Raw genomic sequence first — 20130 nt, forward strand, 5'->3', positions numbered from 1 at the left:
CCCTTATCCTCTAGTCACTTTTGTCACAGCTGTGCCATCGAGCCTGTCACATAGCGCTCAGATATTCATTGGGCCTCACACAATCCAAAAGTGTCCAGTGTCCAAAAGTGTGTGCAGAGATTCAAAATCTCCCTTATCCTCTAGTCACTTTGGTCACAGCTGTGCCATCGAGCCTGTCACATAGCGCTCAGATATCAGTGGGCCTCACACAATCCAAAAGTGTCCATCCAGTGTCCAAAAGTGTGTGCAGAGATTCAAAATCTCCCTTATCCTCTAGTCACTTTGGTCACAGCTGTGCCATCGAGCCTGTCACATAGCGCTCAGATATCAGTGGGCCTCACACAATCCAAAAGTGTCCATCCAGTGTCCAAAAGTGTGTGCAGAGATTCAAAATCTCCCTTATCCTCTAGTCACTTTGGTCACAGCTGTGCCATCGAGCCTGTCACATAGCGCTCAGATATCAGTGGGCCTCACACAATCCAAAAGTGTCCATCCAGTGTCCAAAAGTGTGTGCAGAGATTCAAAATCTCCCTTATCCTCTAGTCACTTTTGTCACAGCTGTGCCATCGAGCCTGTCACATAGCGCTCAGATATTCATTGGGCCTCACACAATCCAAAAGTGTCCAGTGTCCAAAAGTGTGTGCAGAGATTCAAAATCTCCATTATCCTCTAGTCACTTTTGTCACAGCTGTTCCATCGAGACTGTCACATAGCGCTCAGATATTCATTGGACCTCACACAATCCAAAAGTGTCCAGTGTCCAAAAGTGTGTGCAGAGATTCAAAATCTCCCTTATCCTCTAGTCACTTTGGTCACAGCTGTGCCATCGAGCCTGTCACATAGCGCTCAGATATCAGTGGGCCTCACACAATCCAAAAGTGTCCATCCAGTGTCCAAAAGTGTGTGCAGAGATTCAAAATCTCCCTTATCCTCTAGTCACTTTGGTCACAGCTGTGCCATCGAGCCTGTCACATAGCGCTCAGATATCAGTGGGCCTCACACAATCCAAAAGTGTCCAGTGTCCACAAGTGTCTGCAGAAATTCAAAATCTCCCCTGTCCTATAGACACCTTGTACCTTGTTTTACATTACTATATAGTTTGTTGGATTTTGTCTACATTTCTACCAAAAATGAGGAAGGCTGGTGGAAGAGGCCGTGGAATTGGGCGGGGGTTGGCAGCTGGTAATGATGGTGTTGGTGGTGGATCTGATGGTAGTGGCAAGAGCAAAATAGGACCGAATGTAGGAGGTGCTGACCCTGCGTCATCGTCTGGCTACATAAGGCCTCGAACGCTTAGTTTTCTAGGAGTTGGCAAACCGCTTTTAAAGCCAGAGCATCAGGAAAAAGTTTTGTCTTACATTGCTGACTCAGCCTCCAGCTCTATCGCCTCCTCTTCTTCAGTTGTAAAAAGTAAAAGCACTGAGTCGTCATTGGAGGCTCATGTTCATGAACCACACCTTTCCTTGTGTCCTTCACCCCAACCAAGATTGAAGGATGACGCAGGCCATACTACTGATTACTCCATGGAGCTGTTTTCACATACCATGCCTGGATTATCAAGTCAAATGGTGAATTACCCAGGCCAAGATGAATCTGACATGGAGTGCACTGATGCACAGCCGCTGATGGATGATTCTGCTGGTACATTCACTCAGAGCACTACATTGTCCTCGCAGTGTACAGAGCCAGATTCTGACCCTGATGAGACTCAGGTGCCCCTTCCCGCACACTATACCACCATACACGGTGACACAGAGGAAGGTGCACATGACATAGAAGAGGAGGTGATGGATGACCCAGTTGTTGACCCAGATTGGCATCCATTGGGGGAAGAGGGTGCTGCTTCCAATAGCTCAGATGAGTAGCATCCACAGCAGACATAGACATCGCAACAGCTGTTATCTGGCAGGCCCGGAGCACTCCAAAGACAGGTTCCAAACATCAAAAGAGTTGCTGGACAGCTTGTCCAGAGGGTCAAAAGATCACAGCGTGCCAGGCCGCAAAATGTCTGCCAAAGTAGGAAGAGTGCAGTGTGGCACTTTTTTGAACAAAATCCTCATGATCAGGCCAAGGTTATCTGTAAGAAGTGCGCAAAGACCTTTAGCCGAGGGAAAAATCTGAAAAATTTGAATACCAGTTGCATGCTTAGACATTTAACCAGCATGCACTTGCAAGCGTGGACACAACACCAAACCTCAAGTGCCACATGTGCAACTGATCACAACGAAGGTAGTCAACAACGCTACATTGTTTCCCCCACTGTAAGCCCACCGGTTAGCACAGCAGCAAATGTTGAGGTGTCGTTGCAAGACCACAGCAGTCAGGGAATCCCACTGTTATATCAACGAAAGACTGATTCTAGGCCATCAGAAAGAACACCAACTCCATCACCATCATCAACCCTCTCTCAGTCCGCCCTGTCCACCGCTACTTCCACCATATGCAGCTCTCAAGTCCAGCTCACCCTCCCAGACACTATGAGTAGGTCAAGAAAGTACTCAGTCTCTCATCCGCGTACACTGGGTTTGAACGCCCACATTGCCAAACTAATCTCGTTTGAGATGATGCCCTTTCGGTTGGTGGAAAGCACAGCTTTCCGCGAACTCATGGCCTATGCAGTACCACGCTTTGACCTACCCAGTCGCCACTTCTTCTCTCGCAAAGCCATCCCAGCCCTCCACCATCATGTGAAAGACCGCATTGTCCATGCACTCAAGCAGTCAGTGAGCGGAAAGGTGCACCTCACAACTGATGCATGGTCCAGTCGGCATGGCCAGGGCCGTTACGTGTCCATCACTGTGCACTGGGTTAATGTGGTGGATGCAGGGTCCACAGGGGACAGCGGTGGTGGGACAGTGCTGCCTAGCCCACGGTATAGGAAACAGTTGGCTGTAGGCGTTCGACCCTCCTCCTCCTCCTCCAGAAACGAAAGCTCGTCCACAGAGCGCAGTCGTACGAGCACTCCATCTGCAGCTGCCACTGTTGCACACGATGTGTCCCCCTATCGAGCAGCTAGTGGATAGCGTCAGCAGGCTGTGTTGCAGATGATGTGTTTGGGCGACAGACACACCGCCGAGGTGCTGGCCGAGTACTTGAAGCGACAAACTGAGTCATGGCTGGGCAGTGTACATCTTGAGGCAGGCAAGGTAGTTAGTGATAACGGCCGTAATTTTGTGGCAGCCATAGCCCTTTCAAAACTCAGCCACATACCTTGCTTGGCTCACACCTTGAACCTGGTGGTGCAGTGCTTCCTCAAAAATTATCCGGAGTTAACAGCCCTGCTCCAGAAGGTGCGAAGACTGTGCGCGCACATCCGCCGGTCGCCTGTACACTCCGTTCGTATGCAGAAGCTGCAGCGATTGCTCCACCTTCCCAACCACCACCTCATTATCGACATTGCAACAAGGTGGAACTCCACCCTGCACATGGTGGAGCGGCTGTGCGAGCAGAGACAGGCCATAATGCATTTGTGGGAGGATACACGGCCAGGCACTTTGAGAGCAGACATGGAGTTGACAGGTGTGCAGTGGTCGAAGCTGAAAGACCTTTGTAAAGTCCTTCAGTGTTTTGAGGAATGCACACGGCTGGTAAGCGCAGACGACGCCATCCTAAGCATGAGCATCCCACTTATGCGTCTGCTCATGCAAACTTTGACGCACCTTAAGGAGCAGGCGTCTGCAGCCAATGTTGATGAGGAGGAAGAGGAGGAGGGAATCCTTGATGACATTCAGCCATTGTCTGCTCAGGGACCTCTCCTGGACGAGGTGGAGGAAGAAGAGGAGGAGGAGGATGATGATGGGGATGATTACTTAGGGGAGGAGGATGCATCTCGTGGGGCAAGTGAAAATGTTGGCGTGGCAAGGTCTGGTACAGGGTTTGTGCGTGACTGGAGGGATGTGGATTTGCCAGAAAGTGCTCCTCCACCCAGCACTCGCAGTGCATCATTGACACCGGGAACATTGGCCCACATGTCAGATTATGCCTTGCGGATCCTAAAAAGGGACCCCCGCATTGCCAAAATGATGAACGATGACGACTACTGGTTGGCCAGCATCCTGGATCCACGCTATAAAGGCAAATTACAAAACATCATGCCACAGGAGAACCTTGACCTAATATTGGCTAATAAACAAGCAACTCTGGTAAATCGGTTGCTTGAGGCATTCCCAGCACACAGCAGCGGTGATGGTTCTCACACGAGCCGTACGGGCCGGGGGCAGCTTGGCAGAGGTGTTCGTGGTGCACACAGCAGAAGTGGCGTTGGAGACAGGGGTTTCATGACAATGTTGTGGACTGATTTTTCAAATACCGCTCACACAACTGGTAATACTGCATCGATGGAAAGTGACAGGAGACAGCAGTTGTCAACTATGGTTACAAACTACTTTTCCTCCCATATCGATGTTCTCCCACACAGGTCATTCCCCTTTGACTATTGGGCCGCTAAACTGGACACCTGGCTTGAATTGGCACAATTTGCCTTACAGGAGCTCGCTTGCCCAGCTGCAAGTGTGCTATCGGAAAGAGTCTTCAGTGCAGCTGGATCAATCCTGACAGAAAAAAGGACCCGTCTGTCAACCCAAAATGTGGATGATCTAACCTTCATTAAAATGAACCACGCATGGGTTTCCAAGGATTTTGTCCCACCTTCCCCTGATGACACATAGGGTGACAGAAAAATGGCTTGCTTTGGTCCACCTCTTCCTGGTAATTCACCTATTTCGCCTTTTGCATCAGCCGAATGTCCAACATCAACATATGCCACTTTCTAAAACTCCCTAACTGTGCTGCCTCCCCCCCCATGGCCGGGGTCACCACCTAGCGCACGACACCGTGCGAGTGCCGTTGCCCTGGACAGGTGGGTAGGCCGACTCTTGGGCGCGGGCACTGGCACAGGGTCCCTCATAGTGCAATCAAGTGTCTCTGACGGTGGTGGTGCACACCCGCCGTCAGACACACCGCTGTACTATGAGGGGCCCAGTGCCAGTACCGACGCCCACGAGTGGGCCCCCCTTGCTTGGGCAGGGCCCCAGCATTTGCAATCTTTACCTCTCCCTGCTCCTCCGCTGTGTAATCTGGGCCGTCAAATCCATACTGTGCCTGACACCGTCTGAGCCTGCCTCCTGATGTATAGACATATATTTTGAATGTGTGCGCTATCCATACATGTTATCCATGGATACGGTACCCTTTCTAACCTTTGTGCAATCACGTGCAATCCATACTGGGCCTAACACCGTCTGAGCCTGCCTCCTGAGACATATATTTTGAATGTGTACGCTATCCATACATGTTATCCGGGGAAACGGTACCCTTTCTAACCTTTGTGCAATCACGTGCAATCCATACTGGGCCTAACACCGTCTGAGCCTGCCTCCTGATGTATAGACATATATTTTGAATGTGTACGCTATCCATACATGTTATCCGGGGATACGGTACCCTTTCTAACCTTTGTGCAATCACGTGCAATCCATACTGGGCCTAACACCGTCTGAGCCTGCCTCCTGAGACATATATTTTGAATGTGTACGCTATCCATACATGTTATCCGGGGATACGGTACCCTTTCTAACCTTTGTGCAATCACGTGCAATCCATACTGGGCCTAACACCGTCTGAGCCTGCCTCCTGAGACATATATTTTGAATGTGTATGCTATCCATACATGTTATCCGGGGATACGGTACCCTTTCTGACCTTTGTGCAATCACGTGCAATCCATACTGGGCCTATCACCGTCTGAACCTGCCTCCTGAGACATATATTTTGAATGTGTACGCTATCCATACATGTTATCCGGGGATACGGTACCCTTTCTAACCTTTGTGCAATCACGTGCAATCCATACTGGGCCTAACACCGTCTGAGCCTGCCTCCTGAGACATATATTTTGAATGTGTACGCTATCCATACATGTTATCCGGGGATACGGTACCCTTTCTAACCTTTGTGCAATCCATACTGGGCCTAACACCGTCTGAGCCTGCCTCCTGAGACATATATTTTGAATGTGTACGCTATCCATACATGTTATCCGGGGATACGGTACCCTTTCTAACCTTTGTGCAATCACGTGCAATACATACTGGGCCTAACACCGTCTGAGCCTGCCTCCTGAGACATATATTTTGAATCTGTACGCTATCCATACATGTTATCTGGGGATACGGTACCCTTTCTAACCTTTGTGCAATCACGTGCAATCCATACTGGGCCTAACACCGTCTGAGAATGATAGATGGGGCCCACCATACACTGGAACATTCCAAAGGTGGACATCAGACACTGGAGCAGCATTTACAGGGCCCATTATGCACTAGAGCATTAGAAATGGGGCCCATTATGTTTGGAGCATTATTTGGGCCCATAAGACAGTAGAGCTTCATCCATGGGGACCAACATATACTGTAGCATTATGTGGAGCTCATCATATACTGTTTCAAACATTATATGGGACCAATGATTCTGTATGGAGAAATAGATGGGCCTCGTCATGAGATGTAAAAAGTGAGGTATTTTTCATTGTACTATACCGCTATTTCTCTGCCGTATCGGAGCATGATGAGTTGTGGTATGTGTTAAAGGGGCGCTCTTTCGCCCAGGGCACATGAAAACCTGGAGCCAGCCCTCCCCCCCACAGTCTGTAGCCAAATAACCCCCATTTTTCAGTGCGTAACTTGTATTATGAAGTTAATTAAGGTTGACAAGCTTAAGTAAGAAGAATTGATGCTTTTGGCATTCAAATGGGCACTGTTGGTGTGTTTCCTGTCCTCCTCTCACTGCCGACTTTTATTCCCCATTGACTTACATTGGGTTTCGTGTTTCGGGACGACCCCGACTTTTCCCTATAATCGGACGATCTTGCTCGACCCGACTTTTGGAAAAGTCGTGTTTCACGAAACGAAACGCGACCCTAAAAAACCAAAAGTCGCTCAACTCTAGTTACAATTAATAAATGCTTTAATCAAATATTTCTTGTTGGTCATATCATTACAAAATTCATCTGTTCTCTCCATATGCCTACACAGGGTGCACTTCTTTCTCCCACATTTATAACACCCTTTTTGTGTCAACCATGTAAGTCTCCTTTCTGCACTAACAAAAAGAGTTTGCGATAAGATATTACCTAATGTTCTGGTACCTCTGGGAACACGATAGCCTTTTTCCAAGATTTTGGCCAAAACAGCATCCTGATAGACAATGGCCAAAAACTTGTGCATCAGTGAGAAAATGATATTATAGTCCACGCTATAGGTGGTTGAAAATGTAGGTATATTCTGTTCATTAACCCTGTCTATACGGCTTTCATCACCAAGTAAGTGTTAGACGTCGGGTCCCTGTTGCTGCACAGCAGGAATCCCGAGCCTTGCATTCGGCAGTCTCCTATTCCTCTCTGGCCGCAGAGGAGTCTGTTCTGCAGACTCGTCGGTCCCGGAGCTCTGCTCAGACCAGCTCTGTGGGTTTGGTTGCTGCTGCCACCTCTGGTCTAGCTATAGCAACACATGCTGGTCAGCAGCAAGCTACTCCAGGGATTAAGTCGCTAGTATAGACTGCATTACCAGACTATGAGGAGTGAGTGTTGTATACATGTATGAATGTCTCTGGTGAATGACTCTGGTGAAACCCCTACCCTTGTTACGCATGTGTTGTGCAGCCTAGCCTGTTAAGCGCCCAGGCTTAGGTGTAGGTAGAGGCAGTCTGCGACTGGCATCAGTGTCCACCACTGGCTCTGCATGCTACGGTGCATGTGCTTGACCCTCCACCATAGTCAGCGTCTTTAGTGGCATCCGCAGGTGCGACACCACGCATCCAGAAGGTCTAGAGGGACTCTGACTCCGTGTCCTTGGGGCAGAGTTCTGTGACCGCATTCTGTGCGCTCCCTTGCCAAGCTCTGTGAGCTTTAAACAGGCTCCAGCATTTATGTTCTGCAGTATTCGGCTCTGTGAAGCAACAGAGTCCGCCCCCGTACACACCGGGTGACGCTAACCCTCGTGTGCTTTTCTATTATACCACAATATAGCATCCGCCATTACAGAGCAGCAGTTTACCACCCCTGTACGATGGACCCCGGGCTGCGAACCCACCTTATTACCATCTTTTAATATTTTGTGCGTTCCGCCAGTCCTAACAGTAAGGACTCCTTAGTTCTCTCCTTTACCAAAGTATCTGCCATTTGCAAAATCCATTTTTTATAACCCTTGTTTTTTAACCTCCTTTCAATCCTTTGCAACACCGTAACTCAACAAGTGGGTGAGCTTCAAGGCACCGTATACACATAAAAGCTACACAATATCTTCCTCTGTGACTCTTGCATGCAAATTATTAACAGTCATTTTTTTGCTTTCTAAAGGGCTAAAGACAGACTCTTTTTGAGTCAGCCCTACTGAAGAACTGTCCTCCTTTGTGACAAGTGTCCATGACATGTTGGTTAGAGCCTTTGTGTGCAATAAAGGTGGCGAAGTCTTGTGCTGAGTAGACAAGGGAGCTCTGTATGCAACATTCTGTACCACTTTAGAAAGAGGTAAAGGTTGCCCAAGAGAAAATGAATTTGCAGACATTCCTGGCCATTTTTGCACAGTGTTGGCAGCTGTGATTTTCATCTTCTTGGTGGGGATGTGGTAAAGTTCTAAGTCGTCATCAATGCCATCATCATCCATATCTTGTAAAGAGGAAATCTGTGGTTTTCCTGGTTCATGGTTAGCAACGTTTATTTGCATTCCTTTAACATTGTTCATTACACCTGAAGAAAGTTTACAGCTATGAAATTTTGATGGTCTTGGTAATATTTATGGGTGAAGATGAAGAACCTTGTGTCACGAGTGAGTTGATAGTTAAGGCTGGTGCACTCCTCTTTAAACTTTGTTTTTCATGAGCATCTATCAGTTTGGTTGGTTGTCCTCCAACACTGATCTGCTGCTTTCTGGAATTCAACATCTCACAACCATCTTGCCCTTTACCCTTTATACGGAAACGTGTGTCTTTGGCAACCAATTTTTCATGGCATCTTTTATGCCTAACTTGAGACGTGCATCTGTTACAGCTGTCTTCTGACGGGCATCAAACACATTCTGGTAATTGGTGGTGTGTAAATGACTAATAATTGTAGGCTGGATTCTGGATTTCATACCTTTCATAGCCCCCCTGTTATTAATCCTGTACTTTCCCATTCCTGCCATCACCATGCCTCTTTTCCTGATCACTTCATCCCATGACACGTACTCCATATTTCTGCTGCAAACCTGCACCTTCCCAGCAGCAACTGTGTAGGAAACCACGTTATTGTTTTCAAGGGTGATTTTGATGCCAGAAAAAAAATGTTGACACAATATGCTGATGTGTACCCCCCATGGGGAAATGTTTGTCAGCCCATACACTTAGTGTATGGGAATTACAAGTATAGGAGACCCGATCCTTTATATTGGGAAAACATTTTTCGGAGGCCATCCTCCCTCCACATTTCTTCCTTGGGGGATTGAAGTGCGTGCAAATTTGGGGCAGGCCTTGTATTCACTTCATGGGCAAAGTTTATGTGACATAAAAAAATCATAATAATGGAAACTTTGGTTTCTTGTGGCCATCTACTACGTGGTTTCAAAGGCTTATTGTGGTGCGTGTACTTTGGTGCAGGGCAGTCCTTGTATTCAATGCATAAGCAAACAGTATGGGAGTACCAAATGAAGATTGTGAATCTGGTTTTCTTGTGGCCATCCAGTACATGTGTTCAAAGGCTTATTGGGGTGGGGTGTTACTTTGGGGCCTGGCAGTCCTTGCATTCAATGCATAAGCAAACAGTATGGGAGTACCAAATGAATACTGGGAACTTTGGTTGCATGTGGTCATCCATGACATCTGTTCGATGGTTTGTTGGGGCGCACCCAAATTTTGGGCAGCCCTGTCACTTACTACATAAGCAATAGCAGTATGAGGTACCCACTATTTAATAATGGGAACAACAAAGCATAGCCAGCTGATAGCTCTCTAAGAAAAGTGAGGGCTGACTGCTGGCCCTATAAAAAAAGACTTTGTGACTTTCAGAGTCCCTCCTTCATAAATGAAACAGGATGTGTCTGATATGTCACACACCACATGGCCAAATAAGGTTGTAAAATGTTAAAATGACTTACCAGTGAATGCATTTGTCTTGGTTGAAAGCAATGCTAAAAAAAAACACATCAAACACTACGTGTGAACATAGCCCAAGCGGTGGTAGAGGAACATTTTTGTTTTTGGATATTTATTTTGCCTTGCATACAAATCATTACCCTGGAAAGTATGTTCATTAACACATTTCCCAGGAAAGTCCATTTTGGTTTCGTTTTTATATGTTTTATTGCGCGCCTCTAAAAGTGGCATAAGACTCTGACAACATTGTTCACAACTGTGACCTGGAAGTCAGAAATGCTTCCATAGGTATTCCCCATGATGTTCCCACGTCATTTGAGCACTGTTCCCATCGATTTCAGATGTTTTTAGACCCTAAAAGGAAGGGGGGCGCAGCAAAAATGCTCAGGTTTCCCATAGACTTACATTGGGTTCGTTGCTCGGGTCAAGCACCCAAGCATTTCAATTTGCTCAACCCAAGCAACGAGCACCCGAGCATTTTAGTGCTCAATCATCACTACTTAGGATGCATGACCCTCTGCTTATGACTGTTTCCATATATTGACAATTTCATAGGGTATTAATTATAGCCTGAGTTACTTGCCATCAGTAACTGATAGATACTGTACACTACAATTTGTATTCCCATTGAATTAGCATTTTATCTATTTACCAATCAATCCACAGTATTTAGTTTATTAATATTTGATATGATTAATGGTTAAAATGGATGCTATGTATACTCTACCTATTAGCATGGATCATATACTAACTGTATTGCATTAAATTGTTGTCACAATATGTGACCGGCCCTGTGTGAAGCGACCCAGCAATTGGACGGTCACCAAAACAACTGGACAAACAAAGGAACACCGGGGACACAATTACAACATTGGGCCCTGCTATAGGGAACAGGGAAAGGGACACCTCCTGCACTCACCTAAGTATGTGCCCTGATCTCCCTGACGTCCCTATACAGGTTCTTTCAACCTGTCGCCGAGCAGGATATCTTAGCCCTCACTTGTCCTGCACCTATCCCTCAATAGGGAATTGGAAAGTGCGAACACTGGTCCCACCGCTGCACTAATATAACACCAAGGAAAGATAACAGACAAGGTAAGACAAACAACACTTAGCTTTCTCTGCTGCAATGCACCGAGCAGCAGAGTAAGGCACCAGATCAGCATTCAGCAGAAGCACCACTGTTCTCAGCCAGTTCCTATCTTGACCACGGTTGGTATCCAAAAGGAAGTGTATCACCAACACCAGTTGATGCCTCAGGTGACCTTATATAGGAAGGTGGGAGTGGTCACCACCAGCAGACTAACTAAACACTTAGTAACACCAGCTGCCACCAGGGGGAAAAACTGACATTAACCCCCGATGGCCAGAAAGTAAAAAAGTTTAAATGTGAGAAGCCCATTCTGACACAGATCCAAAAATGGATCGTGACAACTGCAATATAACTTTTTTCCTCTAGATACTGACTTATACCTGTCTGCTGGGTGTGCATTCCTTGTTTTTATTATTTGCCTTTATATATCTTTAGGCATTGTGTTGATATTCTATTCATTATCACCTGATTAAAATAAAACACATTTGTTTCACTAATTGCGACTTTGTATGTATGGTCGGAAACGCTTTGCTTCTTTTCATGCGTACATACCGACTGTTTTGTTGGGGTGTGTAGGTATGTGTATATATATTGTGATAAAACACTCCGGGATCGCCTTTGCTGGGGTCAAAGGTCACGTGCGTTCAGCATAAAACTCCGGCGCAGAGCTGGGATTCGGGTGAAACTGACCCTGGGTCAGGTTTATTAACGGTGAAAGCAATGCAAAAAAGGAAATAAAACATAAAACAAATCCTTGCCTGTCCGGCACTAACTAAACAAAGTACAACCTAACTACCAACTGGCGGGCTTCTCCCGTCCAGCCAAACCACAGTTGCAGTGGGCACTGCTTCCACTCACGTGTGTGTCTCTCACACAGACAGGCTCTCTGTGTCCCCAGGCTGAGACACTCACACAACCACCTTGCATCCTTATATATCCACCTCCCATTATCCATTAGTAAGCAGGTGCGATACTGACCAGACTAGGCCACATAGGAAAGGAATTTGGGCGAGATATACCTGCCCTCATCCACTATTCCCACATGATTCTCACATATCCCCCCCTTCTGCTCAGACCACTCTGGTCGAGCAATGACACCCGCCAAACAGTGCACTCGGGACAGGGCATCTGCATTCCCCATCTGTACCCCTGGGCGGTGCTCCACCGTAAAAGTGTAGGCCTGCAGGGCAAGGAACCACCGGGTCACCCGGCTATTCCGTTCCTTGTTCAAGTGCATCCACTTGAGAGGGGCATGGTCAGTGATCAGCCTGAACTTTCGGCCCACCAGGTAATATTTGAGGGCCTCTAGAGCCCACTTAATGGCTAGGCACTCTTTTTCCACGACTGCATACCTTTGCTCGTGTTTATTCAGCTTCCTGCTGAGATAGAGGACTGGGTGTTCCACTCCGTCCCTCACTTGTGAGAGTACGGCCCCGATACCAGTATCAGAGGCATCCGTTTGTACCACAAACTCGCTGCAGAAGTCCGGAGTCACCAGTACGGGCTGAGAGCAAAGTGCCCGTTTTAGGCTATGGAAGGCTTCTTCAGCCGCTAAACTCCATTTAATCATGACGGAGTCTTTCCCTTTTGTAAGATCCGTCAGGGGGGTAGCGATGGCTGCAAAATTGGGTATGAACCGGCGATAATAACCGGCGATCCCCAGGAAGGCTTGCACCTGCTTCTTGTTGACAGGTTGTGGCCAGTCCTGAACCGCCTGAATCTTATGAACCTGGGGTTTAACAACACCCCTCCCAATTACATACCCCAAATACGGGGCTTCTTCTAGCCCGATGTGACATTTCTTGGGGTTCGCGGTTAGACCTGCCTCCCACAGGTCGTCAATCACAGCTTGTACTTTCTGGAGATGAGTCTCCCAGTCCAAGCTGTAAATGACAATGTCGTCCAAATAGGCCGAAGCGTACCGCCTATGTGGCCTCAGGACTCGATCCATCAGTCTCTGGAAGGTCGCCGGTGCTCCGTACAGTCCAAACGGCATATACACATACTGAAATAGACCTTCTGGGGTAGCAAATGCCGTCTTTTCTCTGGCAGCCTCCGCCAGAGGGATCTGCCAATACCCCTTTGTTAGGTCTAGGGTCGTAATATACCGGGCTTTTCCTAACCGATCTATTAACTCATCGACCCGGGGCATAGGATAGGCATCAAATTTTGAGACCGCATTCAGTTTCCTGAAGTCATTGCAGAACCGGATGGTGCCGTCCGGTTTAGGAATTAGCACAATCGGGCTGGACCACGCACTGTGCGATTCCTCAATTACTCCTAACTCTAACATTGCCTTCACTTCTCGGGAAACGGCTTCACGGCGTGCTTCCGGGATTCGGTAGGGCTTTACGTGAACTGTGACACCAGGTTCCGTTACGATGTCATGTTTCATTAGCATAGTCTGCCCGGGTTTTTCTGAGAAAAACTTTTGGTTGTGAAGTAGAAACTGCCTGACTTCCGTCTTTTGCCGCTCCGAGAGAGTCTCTGCAACCCGTACCTCCGGTACGGTATGCGAGAAGACAGGACGGGCCAGCTCCGCTGACAAGGCAGACCGATCCTTCCAGGGCTTTATCAGATTTACATGATAAATCTGTTCAGGTTTCCGTTTACCTGCCTGGTATACTTTGTAGTTTACTTCACCAACTCTTTCCTTGATCTCAAAGGGGCCCTGCCACTTTGCCAGGAACTTACTGTCCACCGTGGGGACCAGGATCAACACCCTATCTCCGGGTGCAAACGTACGGATCTTGGCGCCCCTATCATAGATTCTTTTTTGGGCTCCTTGAGCCTGTATCATGTGTTCTTTGACGATAGGCATAACAGCCGCAATACGGTCCTGCATTTGAGTGACGTGATCTATCACTGTTTTAAATGGAGTGACCTGACCCTCCCAGGTTTCTTTTGCAACGTCTAACAGTCCGCGAGGACGTCAGGCATACAATAACTCGAAAGGCGAGAATCCCGTGGAAGACTGGGGTACTTCCCTGATGGCAAAAAGCAAATACGGAAGTAAATAGTCCCAGTTCTTCCCATCCTTGTCTATCACCTTTCTCAGCATCTGCTTCAGAGTTTTATTGAACCGTTCAACCAACCCGTCGGTTTGAGGGTGATACACGGATGTGCGTAACGGTTCGATTTGTAACAATCGGCAGAGCTCCTTCATTATCCTGGACATAAAGGGGGTCCCCTGGTCGGTGAGTATCTGTTTTGGTATACCGACCCGACTAAACACATGCACCAGCTCCTTGGCAATCGTCTTGGTGGCCGTGTTACGCAAAGGGATGGCCTCCGGGTAACGAGTGGCATAATCCAAGATGACCAGGATATGTTGGTGTCCACGTGCAGACCGTGGAAGGGGCCCAACTAAATCCATCCCAATCCTCTCAAACGGGACTTCAATAATAGGTAGGGGTACCAAAGGGCTACAGAACCGGGGCTTAGGTGCAGAGGCTTGGCAGTCAGGACAAGACTCGCAATATACACGAATATCGTGATGCATGCCTGGCCAAACAAAACAGTGTAATATCCTTTCGGTGGTTTTCTGGACTCCCAGGTGACCTCCCATCACATGTCCGTGGGTCAGGTCCAGGACCTGCCGCCGGTAGGGTTTTGGCATGACTAATAGTTGCACCGTATCTTCCCCCTTTTTCTCTATCTGATAGAGTAAATCATTCTCCAGAACCATGTAAGGATATGCCAGCCTAGAGCCAGGTTCAACGGGTACCCCATTTATCACTTTTACATTTGTCCTAGCCTGAGAAAGGGTAGGATCCTTTATTTGCTCGCTTTGGAAGTCATCTTTCTGAACTTCTAAATCCGGCAAACGGGGAGGTGGACGGCTGTCAGCCTCCTCCTCTTCCCTGGTCTCCTCATTATCACCCGCCATGACTGAAAACGGGAACTGCAGGTCATTTCCCGCAGACTCTTCCCCCGAGTCTTCCGGGGAGACCTCTTCCAGGGGTTCGGGACCCACACGCTCCCTGGGAGAAGAATCATGTACACTATTACCCGAGGGCAGCAACTGATTCTCCCACAATTGCCAGAAGTGGGGAAAATCCCGGCCCAGGATAACATCATGCAATAACGCCGGGACGAGTCCCACTTTATGTTGCACAGACCCATAGGAAGTAGTAATGCATACGACCGTGGTGAGGTATGAACAGGTGTCTCCATGCACACACGTTACAGAAAATTTGTCTGATGGTCCAGTCGGGGCTGACACCAGACTGGCCTTCACCAGAGTCGCCACACTTCCCGAGTCTAACAATGCCACCACATTTTTGCCATCAACAGTTAAATCACAGAGGTGTTTTTCCACATCCTTTTGACCGGCATTCACACTCACTACCCGTGCAACCATAGACATGCGGTTTTTAGAGTCTGTGACGTCGCACTGCATGGGTTCAGTAGTGACCGGACAGTTCGCAGCAATATGTCCCATCTCTTGGCAGCGGAAACACCTAACGGGCCCCTTGCTTAGACCATAGTTCGTTACTCTCGGCCTCGCAGTGCGGGCAGTCCCGTTTTCCTCCCCCACTGTCTTAGGGATTTTTCCATCTCCCCTACTCCCTGGAACAGTCTTACCGGTTCCCCGTGGAGATGATGAAGAACGAGGTGGGGTAGCGTCGTCTCAGAGCCGGCCGGGCCAAGATCTCGGCTTTCAGTTTGTCAAAGTCCTGCGCGGCTTCAGGCTCTAAGTCATAATAAGCCTTTTGGGCCTCACCGGAAAGAAACGGGGCAATCAGGCCGGCCCATCGTGCCTTTGGCCATTTTTCTCGCACCGCCGTCCGTTCAAACGTGGTCAGGTATGCCTCGACGTCATCTTCGGTCGTCATCTTCTGCCAGTACCGACTCACGTGAATCACTCTCGACTCGGCTTCCAGGTTAACCTCCTGTAGGCTTGCCAGGCGCTGCGCCACCTGCTGGAGAAGCGAACGATCGGTAGCTGTCATGTCCACCAACTCCTTCAGCTGGGCCATCATCACCCGATTAGCTTCTTGCTGGACGGCGGTGGACTGTACCAGCGCTTTCACCACGTCCTCCACGCTCATGCTTGCAACGTGGTGCCCGCGTTCTCCACCACAATGTGATAAAACACTCCGGGATCGCCTTTGCTGGGGTCAAAGGTCACGTGCGTTCAGCATAAAACTCCGGCGCAGAGCTGGGATTCGGGTGAAACTGACCCTGGGTCAGGTTTATTAACGGTGAAAGCAATGCAAAAAAGGAAATAAAACATAAAACAAATCCTTGCCTGTCCGGCACTAACTAAACAAAGTACAACCTAACTACCAACTGGCGGGCTTCTCCCGTCCAGCCAAACCACAGTTGCAGTGGGCACTGCTTCCACTCACGTGTGTGTCTCTCACACAGACAGGCTCTCTGTGTCCCCAGGCTGAGACACTCACACAACCACCTTGCATCCTTATATATCCACCTCCCATTATCCATTAGTAAGCAGGTGCGATACTGACCAGACTAGGCCACATAGGAAAGGAATCTGGGCGAGATATACCTGCCCTCATCCACTATTCCCACATGATTCTCACAATATATATATACACTCACTGGCCACTTTATTAGGTACACCATGCTAGTAAGGGGTTGGACCCCCTTTTGCCTTCAGAACTGCCTCAATTCTTCGTGGCAGAGATTCAACAAGGTGCTGGAAGCATTCCTCAGAGATTTTGGACCATATTGACATGATGGCATCACACAGTTGGCGCAGATTTGTCGGCTGCACATCCCTGATGCGAATCTCCCGTTCCACCACATCCCAAAGATGCTCTATTGGATTGAGATCTGGTGACTGAGGAGGCCATTTGAGTACAGTAAACTCATTGTCATGTTCAAGAAACCAATCTGAGATGATTCGAGCTTTATGACATGGCGCATTATCCTGCTGAAAGTAGCCATCAGATGTTGGGTACATTGTAGTCATAAAGGGATGGACATGGTCAGCAACAATACTCAGGTAGGCTGTGGCGTTGCAACGATGCTCAATTGGTACCAAGGGGCCCAAAGAGTGCCCAGAAAAAATTCCCCACACCATGACACCACCACCACCAGCCTGAACCGTTGATACAAGGCAGGATGGATCCATGCTTTCATGTTGTTTATGCCAAATTCTGACCCTACCATCCGAATGTCGCAGCAGAAATCGAGACTCATCAGACCAGGCAACGTTTTTCCAATCTTCTACTGTCCAATTTCGATGAGCTTGTGCAAATTGTAGCCTCAGTTTCCTGTTCTTAGCTGAGAGGAGTGGTACCCAGTGTGGTCTTCTGCTGCTGTAGCCCATCTGCCTCAAAGTTCAACGCACTGTGCGTTCAGAGATGCTCTTCTGCCTACCTTGGTTGTAACGGGTGGCAATTTGAGTCACTGTTGCCTTTCTATCAGCTCGAACCAGTCTGCCCATTCTCCTCTGACCTCTGGCATCAACATGGCATTTCCGGCCACAGAACTGCCGCTCACTGGATTTTTTTTCTTTTTCGGACCATTCTCTGTAAACCCTAGAGATGGTTGTGCGTGAAAATCCCAGTAGATCAGCAGTTTCTGAAATTCTCAGACCAGCCCTTCTGGCACCAACAATCATGCCACGTTCAAAGGCACTCAAATCACCTTTCTTCCCCATACTGATGCTCGGTTTGAACTGCAGGAGATTGTCTTGACCATGTCTACATGCCTAAATGCACTGAGTTGCCGCCATGTGATTGGCTGATTAGAAATTAAGTCTTAACACACAGTTGGACAGGTGTACCTAATAAAGTGGCCAGTGAGTGTATATATATATATATATATATATATATATATATTTGCCCGGTCCTTTCAGTGGTGTGGGCTCTATATATTATATGCTGCAGCCATATAAATTTACCATTGAGCCGCCACACAACAGGATCCATTTATGTTACCTTGTTCTCTCTCCTTGAGAGTTAAGTTGCAGAGCTGCCAGGTCATTATAGCAACAAGAAAATAATGCAAACTAGCTAACAGCATGTGGTAGCCAGTAGAGATGAAGGAACATTCCAAGATTTGGTTCAGTTCGATTTCGCTAAACCTTTAGACGTTCGCCGAACATGTTCGTCTAACAGTTTAACAAACGTACCCAAACCCCATTAGATTCAATAGCCGGTCAACCCAAACATATACACCACACTGTAAAGGGTTACCAAAAAGCTTCCCAAAAGCTAGATATTGGGGCAGACACCATGAAAAGTGGCATCAATTATCCTACAGTAGAAACTTTTAGAAGTCAGACATGGCCATGCATGATGTGTCAGGGTCTCACCCAGGATTTACAGCTTAGAATTGAAGTTTCAATGAGGACCTGGTAGTTAAGGGAGCAATGGAAGCTTTCTTAGCTGGAAGCCCTGATGCCTCATTCAACACCTCCACATTTTTTCCAGCCACACTCAGATGGCACAAACATCTGTTTCAGACAGTATTATTGGTAGCAAGAAATAAGGAAAAAAATCAGGTAGTTGACAGAAAACAAGTGCAGGCCTGCTTGTCTGAAAGCCCTACTTCTACAGGCATCACGCATAAAGGAGACCCAACCTGGACTCTCCATATTTCAAAAAATTATTGTCACACACCAATAAAATTGCATCAATTTCCACATAGTAGAAACAGTATTATAGGCCTCTGTCACACTTTTTTTTTTTTTTTTTTTAAACACAACAGTACAAAACAACTCGACCATGAAAGGGAATCAGTCCCACTTCTATCCCCCTGACAACATTTTAAACATAACATTTTAAGATAAATATTTCACAGTTGTGTTAACAGCAGATTAGAAGCCTTACAATATGAATAATCACTTCACTATCATAGTAATGGGGAATCTAGATCTTGGTTTGGCACAGTTATATACATGACTAAAGCTGCCCAATCTTGGATATAGCACCTATCATGTCTTTAAACTGAGCTATACATGCAGTGGGGAAAAAAGTATTTAGTCAGCCACCAATTCTACAAGTTCTCCCACTTAAAAAGATGAGAAAGACCGGTAATTGACTTCATAGACCACAACTATAAGAGTCAAAATGAGAAAACAAATTGTTATCAGTATAAAAGACACCTGCCCACAATCTCAAGCAGTCACACTCCAAACGCCACTATGGTAAAGACGAAAGAGGTGTCGAAGGACACCAGAAACAAAATTGTAGCGCTGCACTAGGCTGGGAAGAATGAATCTGCAATAGGCAAGCAGCTTGGTGTGATAAAATCAATTGTGGGAGCAATAATAAGAAAATAGAAAACATACAAGACCACTGATAATCTCCCTCAATCTGGGGCTCCACGCAAGATCTCACCCCATGGGGTCAAAATGATCACAAGAACAGTGAGCAAAAATCCCAGAACCACACGGGGGGACCTAGTGAATGATCTGCATAGAGCGGGGACCACCGCAACAAAGGCTACCATCAGTAGCACACTATGCCGCCAGGGACTCAGATCCAGCAGTGCCAGATGTATCCCCCTGCTTAAGCCAGTACATGTCCGGGTCAATCTGAAGTTTGCTAGAGAGCATTTGGATTATTCAGAATAGTATTGGAAGAATGTCAATATGGTCTGATGAAACCAAAGTAGAGCTGTTTGGTAGAAACAAAACTCATCATGTTTGGAGGAGACAGAATTGTGATGCATCCAAAGAACACCATACCTACTGTGAACCATGGGGGTGACAACATCATGCTTTGTGGCTGTTTCTCTGCAAAGGGACCAGGCGACTGATCCGTTTACATGAAAGAATGAATGGGGCCATGTATCATAGGATTTTGAGTGCAAGCCTCCTTCCATCTTCAAGGGCATTGAAGATGAAATGTGGATGGGTTTTTCAGCATGATAATAATCGCAAACACAGTGCCAGGGCAACAAAGGAGTAGCTTTGTAAGAAGCATATGAAG

At 47.4% G+C, this 20130-nt stretch overlaps 1 pseudogene; it reads right to left on the reverse strand.

The window, feature by feature from the left end:
- Nucleotides 1-9227, reverse strand: part of LOC141096818 (polymerase delta-interacting protein 3 pseudogene) — a 54336-nt pseudogene extending 45109 nt beyond the window's left edge.
- Between the last annotated feature and the right edge of the window lie 10903 nt (nt 9228-20130).

The sequence above is a fragment of the Dendrobates tinctorius genome, unplaced genomic scaffold, assembly GCF_039654945.1.
Source record: "Dendrobates tinctorius isolate UK_male_01 unplaced genomic scaffold, ASM3965494v1 ptg000079l, whole genome shotgun sequence".
Taxonomy (NCBI): Eukaryota; Metazoa; Chordata; class Amphibia; order Anura; family Dendrobatidae; genus Dendrobates; species Dendrobates tinctorius.